Here is a 13,365-nt window from a genome sequence, read left to right on the forward strand (position 1 = left end):
TAATCGAAATAAAATGTCATATGTAAGCGTATCTTACGATCGGGCAACGCCGAGCGTCCTGCTAGTTTTATATATATATATATATATATATATATATATATATATATATATATATATATATATATATATATATATATATATGTCTGGGTTTTGTTAAATGTTAGTGTTTTTGATGAGTCTTTTATGTTTTTAGAATTTCTTATTTTATTGAAATTTTTTTTAACATTTTTTTATTGTTCCAAAATTAAATTTTATGAAACCCTTTTTATTTATTTTTTTTTCAAGAATTTTTAAATTAACAAATGAAATCCTTGGAAAAATTTACAAATGAAATCCTTGGAAAAAAATTTTATTAGTATTTTGAATTACTCTGAATTGGTTTTAATCTGCTCTTTCTTTCCTCAATCTCTCGCTTGTTCTTTCCTCCTCCTTCCTCTCTCTATCCTCTTCCCTCTTTCTCTTACGCTCTATCCTCTTTCCTCTCTCTTCATTTATGCTTTTCCCTCTCTCTTTCTGTCCTTCTCTTTCGCTCCCTTCTCTCATCCCCCCTCTTTCGCTTCTTTCTTTCCCTTTCTCTCCTTTCCTCTTCCCTCCACATCCATGTCTTTCTCCTCCTTCTTCTTTCCCGCTCCTGTCTCTCTTCCTTCTTTCTCTTTGTTTTGCTATTTCTCCTTTCCTTCCTTTCCTCTTGTTCCTCCCCCCTCTTTATCTTCTTTCCCCCCCCCCTCTCTCTCTCGTTTTCCTCTTTTCTCTTCCTCTTTTAATCTCATTTTTATCTCTCTTTCCTTTCCCACCCCATTTTTCCTTTCCCTTTCTCCTCCTCCTCCTTTCCTCTTTTCTTTTCCTTTCGTTTTACCTCTCTCCTCTTCCCCCTTCCACCTGCTTTTATTTCTTACTTTCCCCACCACCATTCTCTCTCTCTCCATACCAGCTGACGGACTGGAGACTTATTGTGCCGTGTGCCAGATCTCAACCTAAGAATGACATCTCATAACCAACCAGACAGAAATCATAGACCGTTTTCATTTTCCTGATGAAGGGAAGAGGGACAGTACACGATGCAGGCAAAGGTCGCACAATCATCATCATCAGGAGCACCATCACCATTTTCTCAAATAGTCATCCTCCTCAATCCGCATCCACTTATACGAATTGATTTTCTAACTATGCACCATAATGCATCATACAGGGGTTTTGTGTACTTTTATTCGTAGACACCTTTCTCCAATTCTGTAATGTCACCCACCCGCTTCCTACACAACCATAAAATATCCAAGGTATGTCGTTAAATTGCATCCGGTGGGGAGACCCAAATTTGGGAGCTCTGGAAAGTGTAGTGACTCTTCTTAGTAATCATTACTTCTGTAACAGCGCGGATGCGCGTATGTAAATGCATGCAAAGTGACGTCATCGGTGGGGAGGGATTATTAAAAAAAAAGAGAGAGACGAGATAAAGTTCGAGATCTCGCATGAGAAACATCACAGCAGTAAAATGAAAAATGAGGAAATAAATGTTGTCGCTACAAAGAACAAGCAAGTTGGAGTTATTTCCTATTTTTTGTTTTGATCTCCTTCGCAACTGAAACTGCACACAACGTGTTGGTCCATCATGTAAATGTATGCAAAGTGACGTCACCGGTGGGTTTTTGTTTTTTACAAAGAAGTCACCACTTATCAAGGCCCAAAGGCCACTCGAGGATAAGGGTTAATAAGTGTACAGTGGTCAATGGGGCAGTTACGTAGTAATTGTTAGTAGTGGAAATTTGGTAAATTGGATTACTTAAGGGGAACGGCTCATCAAGAATTTGTTTATGTTGGACTTGAATATAACTAAATTGTAGTTAGCTGGAAAATAGGCAAACGGAAGAGAGTTCCACGGGTGTGCAGTTCTGAGAAAGAAGCTTTGAACATGGAATCTACGTTTAGGTTTAGGCTTAGATAAAGAGTGGGGGAAATTATTGATATTGTTTTCAGCTAGACGAGTGTTTCTCGTAATGCAAACTACCCATGAGTTGATGAACTGATTTGTGTCTGTTTAGAATTAATTAACTAATAACTAAACTATTAGTAATTAAGTAATAATTAAACTTACTAAGAATAATTGAATGATAAGCGTTTATAGACCACTTCTATTTTAGAATCTATTTTGTTTTTCATTTATTATGTTAGTGACCGCCGACTCCCTCGGTTTGTTTACTATAGTTGCTATAAAAGTGACCGAAATTCATGACAAAGATAAGTTTCGCATTCACTCAGTTAGGAAACTTTTTGACGGGTAAATTTATAATATTTTATGCATAATATCTAAAAATAAAAAAAAAAGACTATAAAAAAAGAGAGAAACCAGATAACATTCCAGATCTCGTGTGAGAGTTGCATAACGTTCTAGATCACACGGGTGACGTCACGCCTGTACCAATGGGGAAATAAACGTTGTTGCTACAAAGAACAAGCGAGTTGGAGTTATTTCCTATTCTTTCTGAAACTGGACACAATGTGGGTTGGTCCGCAAACAATGTTACGCTTCCAGTTCCACTCTGCCTAGAAGTGGATATGCCTCGTAATGCTTGTTTTCCTTATTTTGTCCTGTTAGTCCTCAGATTTCATGAGCGATGTTTCTGACAAAGGGGGAAGAATTGCTGTTTTCTGGATCAGAATTTATTCATCCTTGAAGTGGTATTTGATTTTTTGATGTCGTTTTTTTTTTTTTCAAGCCCTGACATCAAGTGGCTTCCTACCTTGTCTGTAACATTTTCCATAAAAAGAAAATACCTGTCAGGGTCGCATCTATTGGTTAAAAGTTTGGAGTATTACACGAAACTTCATCGATGTAATACACATAGACTTACACCATAAATATTTATAGAAATCAAAACAACTAATATATTGAGAACGCAAAACAACACCTTTCTAAAAGAAAAAACACATTAAAGTAAATCATTCACACACCCATCTTCTTCTCGTCCTTCGTTTATATTCTTTCCTTTTTCCTTTCTTTTTTCTTTCCTTTTTTCTTTCTCCTTTCGCCTCTTCTTTTTTTTTTTTGACTATCACTTTTTTCTTTCTTTTTAGCTGTCACCCTCTTTTTCCTTCTTTTTGAGTCTGTAATGTCACTTAGTGTCACCCCTTCAACTTCAAGTTAGCGAGTAAATATTTTAATTTTATAATTAAAAAAATAATAATAAATATATTTCTCTCCATTCATTTAAGAACCAGCTGTTTTGACTAGCAGACAGGTTTTATTTCTGTCGTCTGGGAAGGTGCTTTTATTTTTTCAATAAACCAATCGTTCCGAAACATTAGCATGTTCAGTGTAGCGACTATGTAATATTTGTCTATATAAATAAAAATATTATATATTTCCACTGTGGGGTGTTTGCAACTATTCTTTATTAAAACTATACTGTCGCTATTTTCTTACAACTAAACAACTTTAAGCCGTTAATAAACATAAGAACAATTGTAGTAAAGCCAAGACTACTACTACTCCTACTACTACTACTACTCTCTATTCGTCCTTTTTCCTTCCTTCCTTTTTTTATTTTTTGTTTACATTTCTAGATACAAAGTAGTTGTGTGAGAACGGTGAATTTGTTGACACATTTACTAATCTGTTTCAATATTAGTTTTATTTTATTTTATTTATTTAGGTTTTATTTTTTTTGCTTCATGTTTTATTAATTATTTTTTTTTTTTTTTTTAGATTTTAAGTTTCTATAACTTGGTTGAAGGATTCCAATATGGGTTTTTCATTCTTATATTTCTTATCAGTAGGTTCATGTGCGTTTTTTGCTGCTAAATGACTTTCGTCGGCGTTCGATTCATAGGAAAATCATGTTTAATTTTCGATTTTTTTGAGCGATTATTCGGAAAAATAGGTAACTTTACACGAATAGGGAGGATGTCTTTTTTTCATGTTTGAGTGATCCGTCCGTGATTTTTCATTTTAATGTACTTTCATAGAAATATTTCTGTTATGTCAAAAAAAAAAATCCAACTATTTTCTTTACGTCACAAGTGTCACGCTCATACATGAATTCCATAGCTTATATAACATACTGACCCAACGGGTCACGGGTAGTCTAGTATATCTATAAAAGTGAGAATATGTGTCTGGGGACACTTCTCAACCTATATGCTCAACAAAATTTTGATCTACAGACTGGAAATTTAGTATATAGGGTATTCAGACATGTGGAAAACTTTATCAGGTTTAATCAGAATAAGTAAGTTTGAAAAGACTTTTTAAAGATCGTGTCAAACTGGCCTAATGGTTATTGTACTTGACTCACTGTCTTTAGATTTTGGTTTTGATCTCAGCTCGAGTATTTTTTTTTTTACTTAAAAGAAGTGAACTGCTTAGGAAAAAACACAATAATCGTATGCACATGTCTCAGTTTCTTTCCATTTTTTTTTTACTTCATTTTTTTTTCTTAATAGGAATTTAAAGTTACGTTTAATACTTACGGTATTTTTTTATTATAATAAATAAGAATTCTACATTAATTAAATATAATATTTATGCGTATTTTATAACCGGACAATGTCGAGTGGCGTGCTAGTCTTGTATAAGACTAGTAGGCCGCTCGGCGTTGCCTAATCATAAAATGCGTTTAAATATGATATTTTAATTTATACAGATTTCATATTTAATATTATAGAGCCAATTTTCTATTGATTATTATATTGTACCAACAATATAGTAGTGATTTCAAAAATTAAAAAAAACCCACAAAACATATGATTTGTGTGCCATCAGTTAGAACCGAAATCAAAACATGTTACTCTCCAGCCTCATTCATAACCATCTGAGCCACGAGCAGATCGATATCAAAACTATAAAAATAAACCAACATTAACGTATAAATGTATATTTGCACATGTGTAGGTAAGCACTTTAAATCGATTTATGGCTACCACGTTCCAATTTTTTTCAAATTTGACATCTTAGCAACTACTTTTGCCGGCTAAAAATCAAATCGAATTTGTTCTAATTCCCTACATACCAAGTTTCAAGTCTGTAATAAAAAAATTGACGGATTAGTTTGGTAGAGGTCTTTCCTCACACAAGCAAACAAACAAGGTCGCCTTTATATATATATATATATATATATATATATATATATATATATATATATATATATATATGAGAGAGAGAGGGGGAGAGAGATTCTAATACACTGAACAATACCACGGAGCTAGTTGCCAGCTGACTATTACATGATCATTTTCAAGTCCAATGTGAACAAATTCTTCTTGAGCAGCACTCGTAAAAAAAACAAGTTCTGGCGAATCACCTTCATTACAAATCATCACGATGCTGTATCACCGCCCACTTCACACATATTTAACTCATCCTTGAGTGGCTTTCGGCCTTGTTAAGTGATGTCACCATACTAAAAAAAAAACTAGGTTAATTTTTTCTGAAAGATTGTATGAGTTCTAGTGATGATTGGGCAGAATTTGATTATCTAAGAAGGCGGCTCAACAAGTATTTGTTCCCATTGTATTTAAAAACGACCATGATGCAGTTAACTGGGGAGTAGTGTCACAGTACCGTGTTCCACAGCCAAGCAGTTCTCGGGAAGAAACTTTCCTCGTGGAAGTTTTGTTGAGTTTTCGGTAGAGAGAGAGAAAGGGAAACTATTGGCAGTGGATGTAGCAAGAGGAGTGTTTGTTGCGAAGAAAAGGTGCTGAGGAGGAGAAAAGGGCATCACCTACTAGATTCCGAAGTCAGTTTTTATATTCAATTGAGGAAGGAGAAGGTGTACCAAAGCACGAACGCGTATATGAAAATGCCGAGCCGTGATCGAAGAAAAAGTCTATTAAAAGGAGAGACAATCACATTAGAGACGTAGTTGACGTCACAGCTGCGTCACGTAACTAGAAGTCATGCGTAGCCGGAGAATGAGAAAATAAATGTTGTTACAAAAAAAAAAAAGAAAAAAGAGGAGTCGAATCATTACTTGTTTTTTGTTTCTTGCCACGTGTTAACCTGTTAGCAACGACGTTACAAGGGGATTTTCAACAAGACATTCCCATGTGTGACAACAGTACTTCATCTTATTTCATGGAATAAAATAGACATTTTGTGTCTGTTGTTTCTGGCAAGAACTAACTGGTGTAGTCACCATATTTATGGTAGGCTCAAATACTTTCCAATCCCTCAGGATTCATAATGAGGGATAATTAATCGAACTGGTTCTGGAAAAATTTCTATTAAAAAAAAAAGAAAAGAAAAAAAAACTTCTATAAACTGTGCAAAACCAGTTCGATCAATTATCTCTGATGAATCCAGACAGATTCAAAAGTACTTGATCTTACAATAAATATGGTGACTACATCAGCCAGTTTTTGCCAGTAATAAAGTAATTCATTCGGTAGATCCAGTCTAGAATTAGTAGACACAAAATGTCTATTTTGATCAATGAAATATTCCTAAAAGAAAGAATGTTGCCTAAATATAAATACATACACACATATGTATGTATTAGGTTGGTGCAAAAATAGTTTCGTTTTTTGATGTTCAACAATATATATATATATATATATATATATATATATATATATATATGACATTATTTTTGCACCAACCTAATATATATGTGTGTGTGTGTTCTTTTTATTTTTTTTAAATTTTATCATTGTTTCAGTGACCTTTTCTAAAAACAAAAATAAGGCTACAATTAAAAGTTAAAAATATGTTGTTCTGTTTTCAAAATATTAATAATGATTATTTGGTTCAACGCTACGTCTTCATCTCCGACATGCCATTGTTGAAAAAAAAATGTCGTCTGCTTTCACCATGTTCGTATTGTTTTTGTTTTTTTTTATTATTATTTTATTTTTAAATATAAAAATGAGAGAGAAAAATGCTTAAAAATATATATATATATTTTAAGCATACTCAAGAAGTCTTCATATTTTTTTTTTTTTGCTATAAAAGTCATGCAAGTAACAAAGTTCTAATCAAAAAATGTATACCTCTGAAACGGGTTCCAAATATAGGTTTCCATTTTGATAAGGTATACAATGTATCAGGGAATTGTTCGGATTTCTTTTGCTTCAATAAATGTCCTGCCGATTCTTGTGTGGGGTTTTATGCTTTTTGTTTTTAATTACAATAATAAATTCAATACTTCAATTAAGACTGGTGAAACTGTTTATACTAATTGGGAGAAGGGGCAAAGGCGGTCCACTGGCGCCTTAAAACCAGTCACTTCGGGCAGGTGGTCCTCGTAAACTTTGGATGGTAGCTCATCTAGGAGAAAGCAACTTTGGTTTAAAACCTCCACTGCCTTGCGGGATTACTCCATTATGGATAAGTCTAAAAGAAGAAAATCCGGAGACGGGGTCCCTAAGGCAGCTTGACATTATATTGTCATCCTCGGCAACTCCTGCAACACAGTTAGAGCTAGGCTGCATGGACTGTCTTTCCCTTGGATCTTATGGATTCGTGGAGAGGGGGAGGCTGTCGTATGGGCAACAGCTATCCTCCCGTATCTTTTTTTTTTACATGGAGGTCACCACTTATCAAGGCACAGAAGCCACTCGAGGACAAGGGTTATTGCATGTATGGTAATCAATGAGACGGTATCATAGTAATCGTTAGTATTGGAGATCCGATAAAGTGTCTTACTTAAGGCGGAGATTCATCAGGAATTTGTTTATGTTGGACTTGAAGACATTGTAGTCAAGTGGGAAAACAGGCAAACGGAAGAGAGTTCCACAGGCGTACACTTCTAAGAAAGAAGCTTTGGTCATGAAATTTACGCTTTGATTTAGGTACAGATAAAGAGTGGGGAAACTTACTGACAGTGGCTTCAGCTAGACGGGTGTTTTTCATGAAAGATTGACGAGGGAGACCAGAGATTGGAGCTTGGACGAGCACTTGCCATGGAAATAACGATAAAACAAAGACAGGCTCGCTACGTCTCTTCTGTGAGAGATAGGTTGCAAAGAAGAGAAAAGGGCATCCCTCACTAAGCCACAAAGTCTATTTTGTACTCTGTCAAGGCAAGATAGGCTGTTTTTAGCAGCTCCTGCTCAGATGTGGCAGCAGTACTCCATCCTTGGACGTACTTGGCTTTTATACAGATAGAGAATTGCATCAGTAGTGAGATATCTTCTGGAGCGATAGAAGGATCCTACAATGGGCAATAGACGATGTACATGTTCCATTTCAGGTTAGGGGTAAAGGTCAAACCCAGAAGCTTGGCAAAACATGGAGCCTCCCCAAGACGAGAGCCATCGATTTCAATTGATGCCAGATGTGGATCAGAGCATTAATGATGTAAAGATAGGAGCTTGGTTTTAGATGCATTAAAAGTAACCAACCACCTCCCCTTCCCCACTGTACTACGCGTTCAAGATCAGAGGAGAGAGAATTAGAAAGAACTTTGTCATTTACGGCCTTTGATGTGTTGCCATAGATGCTCGTGTCATCAGCATAGATGCCAACGAATGATTTAAGTATGTGTTTTGGGAGATCATTGATGTAGATCAGGAAGAGTGTTGGGCCCAGAATAGACCCCCCTGAGGGGCTGCAGCATTAATACTGTGGGCCTCTAATTTCTGCCCATCAACCACTAGCCTATCAGAAAGAAATGATTTAATAATTGAGAAAATATTTCCAGTTATACCGTAGCTGGAAATCTTGTGAAGTAGGCCCTTATGCCATACCTTATCGAAGGCCTTTGACATGTCAAGAGCAATTGCCCTAGAAAGGAAGCCTTTGTTGAGATTATACTAATCCTATGAGATATAACCGTTAGCACATCTGCTGTAGATCTAGCAGAATGGAAACCATATTGCATGTCACTAAGAAGGTTATTTCTGCTGAGATGGTTGACTACTTCTCTATTTAATATGGATTCCAGCAGCTTACTCATAACACACAGGAGACTTGTTGGTCTGTACTGAGAGGGAGATGACTTATCACTTGAGTTCTTACACACAGGGCTTACTGATGAGGTTTTCCAGGGTGTTGGAAAGCACTTCTCCTTAAGGCAACGCTTAAACAGTTTTGTAAGTATGGGGACAAGTTCTGGTCGAAGTTTTTTCAACACTATAATTGGAATGGCGTCTGGGTCAGTTGCTTTATTGGAATCAAGGTTCTTGATTAGCTTGGCGACCTCACGCACAGATATTTATATGTTACATAGCGTGTTGTTTGTTATAGGAGGAAATATGGGGAGTTTATGGCCTTCGTTGCAAAGGGTAGAATTAGCTGCAAAGTTCTTGGCAAATAGTTTGGCCTTGTCTGATGCTGACGAGATGACCTCACGTCCATTGATGATGGTTGGGATAGAACGCAGGTTTCTGTTCAGGATCCTGTTTGCTATTTGCCAAAACTGGTGGGAACCAAGCCGCTGATCAGCTACTTTGGATTTAACGGACTGAGCATATAGCTTTCTTGCATTTTTTATTACTCTTTTACAGTGGTTGCTTGCAGTCCTGAAAGCAGCTTTAGTCTCAGTACATCTATTACATTGGTAGCTATGGAAAAAGTGATTTCTGTGCGCAATGGCAGCAGCACATTCTGGGGAGAACCATGGCTGGCTGTTAGGTTTTTGTTGGAATTTTTTAGATGGTATGAATTGGTCAATGCCTACAATTAACCATTCGGTCAGATCTGATACTATAGAGGATACATCCTTTTTAAACATGGAATGCAGAGGTAGATCAGGTATGAATGTACGAAAACTATCCCAGTCAGCCATAGAGTATTGATATACAGTATGTTGGAGAGGTATTCTGAAGACTTATTACATTTCATTTTTATCTTAACTGATACGACGGAGTGGTTGGAGGATTCTAGGGGAGATAGAGCGGAACATGAACATAGCTCAGGGGAAATTGTGAGAAAAAGGTCTAGAAGGCTTGCATACTGATCGGTAGTATCGGGCACATGGGTGGGTTCGTGAACAATCTGAGTGAGGTCATAGGCAATGGCAAAATTATGACAGAACCTCCCCTCGTCATCAGTTTTATTCGAGTGGGTCAGCCATTCCACATTATGGACATTGAAGTCACCGCAAATGGGAATGTTAGCTGAAGGATGAGCAGACAGGATGTGGTCAATTTTCTCAGATATACTCTTAAAGACAGTAACCCCACTGTTGTGGGGCCGATAGAGGGCAAATATAAATGCGGTGGTGTAAGCAAGTGCTACCCAGAAGCACATATAAGTTAAATTTGGGTCCTCTCTGGAGATATCCCTACCACACGGAAAGCCATCTTTAATGTAGGCGCATATTCCATGCCCATGGCGATCTTGGGGGTCATATTTAGATGTTAAGTTAGAGTATCCTTTAATTATGAACTCATCTAGGGAAGTGGTCGGCCCTATGCCTGTTTTGCGTAGAAAGAATATGTCTGGTTTCGTCTCCTGTAATTTGGTTTCAACCTCTGGAAGGTTGGAACGTAGACCCCTGATGTTGGAGAAGGTGAGATGGTAGTAGGGGTCTACGTTGGAGGAGTGGGTTCTAGGTTTATTCATGTTTTTTTTTTAGATATTTTATGTTGAGGTTTTGGGATTTGTGAAACAGGTCGATAGACTTGGTTAGAGCAGGACAGAGAGGGAAAGTAAGAGAGAAAAAGACAGGGATTTTTTTTTTTTTTTTTTTTTTGTAGCACATAATAAGATAAAGCCGTAACAATTACCCACTAGTATGGGATCTAGAGACCGTACCAGAAGCTACTGTATGGTCCAGAATCCATTCACCAAATGGCAATACAGCAGCCCTAGTATTTTGCACCTGCTGATAGGACAGCCTCCTTAGTGGTTAATCCAAGGTTCGGGTTCCTGACTATCAGGCGGATAACGTCAGCCCAGATGAAACGTTTACCTTCAGCACCCTTGTTAGTGACATGGCCGTAAGGATAGACATATCACCCTGTTCAGGCTATGTAGCTCCATCATCATATCCCGAGATGGTTGTCAACAATAAAACAAATATTAATTGAGTGTGATATCTCTCTCCACTCTTGTTTCTCTCTTCCCTCCTTCTCTCCCTTTCTCTCTCTCTCTCTCTCTCTCTTTCATCCTTCTCTCTCTATCTCTGTCTCTTCCCTCCTTCTCTGTCTCTTCCCTCCTTCTCTCTCTATCTCTTTCGCTTCCCTACTTCTCTCTCTCTTCCCTCCTCCTCTCTTTCGCTTCCCTCCTTCTCTCTCTCTCTCTCTCTCTTCCCTCCCTCTCTCTCTATAAACAAGAATCTATATAGAAAATGCTAACCTATTACTTTATTTAAGCCACGGAGGTAAATTATTATCTTTCTGCCAGCCATAACAGGCATCTTAACTAATTTTTATTTTTAAAACTGCCTCCAGAGCACTGTCCTTTAGAACTGATTGTAACAGCTGTGCTATAAAGTTTTTGCTGTCAATGCCATTGGTCTTTACTGGAAATTAGGTGCAATAAGTCCCAGTACTCTTTGTACTCATCCAGTGGGAGGTCTGGTTAGTATTTTCTCTTTTCAGTCCTCCTATCTTTCTTGTCCTTCATAACTATTTTGTGTGGAATCAGTCGAGACTGTTTTTTTGAGCGGGTGGGTACATTCTGTAAGATTATTTGCAATTTCTGTTTCCATGTGTTCCTTGCATCTTTTTGTTTTTTATTTGTTTTTATTTGGGAGGGAGTGTTCTTTTATTTTTTGGATTTTTTTTTGTTTTGTTTTTGTTTTTTACTTCTGTTACAGTTTCCATGAGGCTGGTTAGTGTTTGTAGCTTGTGTGGGTTGGTTTCCATATTCAAGATTTCAGCTGTTTTCAGTATTACCATTTGCCATATTGTCTCAGTCTTCCTCATGATTCCAATTTCTCCTATGTTTTTTTTTTCCAAGTTTACCAAGATTTAGTAGTAGTTTTTAGAGTTGTCCTGTTTGAATACCTGAGATTTTAATTCAATTATGTCTTAATGTCAATCCATTTATCCATATGCATACTCCAAAGAGCTTCGCCACATGCTTGAGAACAGAACTTAAACTCAATTTTGTTGTCATCGCATGTGTAGTTTAGCAGATTATACTAAATGACTTGCTAAAGATTTTGTCAGGACTAATTTTATTGCAGGGAGGTTTTGCCATACTTCTGCATGCAGTACCTACATATCTGTGACGTCACTTCTCATGCAATTATATACGCGCATCCGCGCTGTGTTACAGAAACAATCGAACCAATTCTATCTTTTTTTTTTTTTTTTAATCCACTTTTATTCCAAAACCTGGTCATCTGTTATATTTGTCGTCCAACAATGACATAGGAGCAGAACCGTTGCCATTCTTCCGCCCCCCCTTTTTTTTTAACAATGTTCTATAAACAATATATACAACTAATTTATTCTTTCCCATTTCAACCCTTATTTCCTCCTCCTCCTCCTCCTCCTCCCTCCTAAGGGGTGAGGGGGGGGTCTGCTGTAGTAATTCGTCCTTAATTGTTAAAAGTGGGCACTCTCATCTTTTATTGAATTAATCTGTTGGATTTTACGGTAGCGAAACGAATATTAGTTTTTGCTTGTTGTATTTCTTTGTTTATTGTTCTTCTAGTTATGACAAACAATGGCGGAATAAGCTCGGTCGTGTTTTGCTGTTCTAAAGATAACTGATTGAAGGGTGAAAAGGCCGATCTCCGGAGGGGGATGAGGGAAAAATGAGTACAAAATTTACGTCTGCTTATTAAAAAGAAAATATATATATATATATATATATATATACATAAAAAAAAAATCTTCAGTTTATCCTCGATTTGTTTTTTTTTTTTTTTTTTTTTTTCATTTATTCATTTATTTTAAGAACATCGGTGAGACGGGTTGAGTCCGTGCTTTCTCCCAACTCCCTATATAGATTAAAAAGACAAAAGAGGTCTTATAGAAGAAAAATAAAAATAAACGTTGTTCCAGATGGGGAAAAAAATATATATGTGGACATAAAGGGGGGTGGCATGAGTTATGACACTTGTATCAACGAATGCAGATATTGGATAAAATTGAAAGAAGGGCTGCATGTGAGATTTGACTGGACCCTTCAAACAGACATCTTCTCGGAGGGTCTTACTTATTGGGTTTGGGGTTTTAGAGCGAGTTTGAACCTTTCCTTTTTTATTTTATTTTTAAGTTACCGACAGCATTTTTTTTTTCGCTTTTATTATCAAAGTCCTGTTTAAAAGATTGAAAATGACGCTAAATCGGATTTTTTTTTTTTTTTTTTTTTTTTTTTTAAGATCTGAACTCTCCAGTAACTCTGTAGTTTTTTACTCAAAATGGCGACCGACTGTGACGTCAATTGATCGTCTGGGTTTTTTTAAGAGATTACGATGAATCAATTTCATTTTACGTGTTTTTCCGTTATTATTTACTATGCATACCCCC

General features: G+C 36.5%; 1 protein-coding gene across 1 annotated transcript in view; it reads left to right on the plus strand.

The window, feature by feature from the left end:
• LOC145252800 (protein fuzzy homolog) overlaps positions 1 to 13,365 on the plus strand; it is an 809,960-nt gene that overhangs the window by 768,340 nt on the left and 28,255 nt on the right. The gene's annotated exons all lie outside the window — the stretch shown is intronic.

The sequence above is a fragment of the Euprymna scolopes genome, chromosome 29, assembly GCF_053919585.1.
Source record: "Euprymna scolopes isolate OS-2025 chromosome 29, ASM5391958v1, whole genome shotgun sequence".
In the NCBI taxonomy this organism is placed as follows: Eukaryota; Metazoa; Mollusca; class Cephalopoda; order Sepiida; family Sepiolidae; genus Euprymna; species Euprymna scolopes.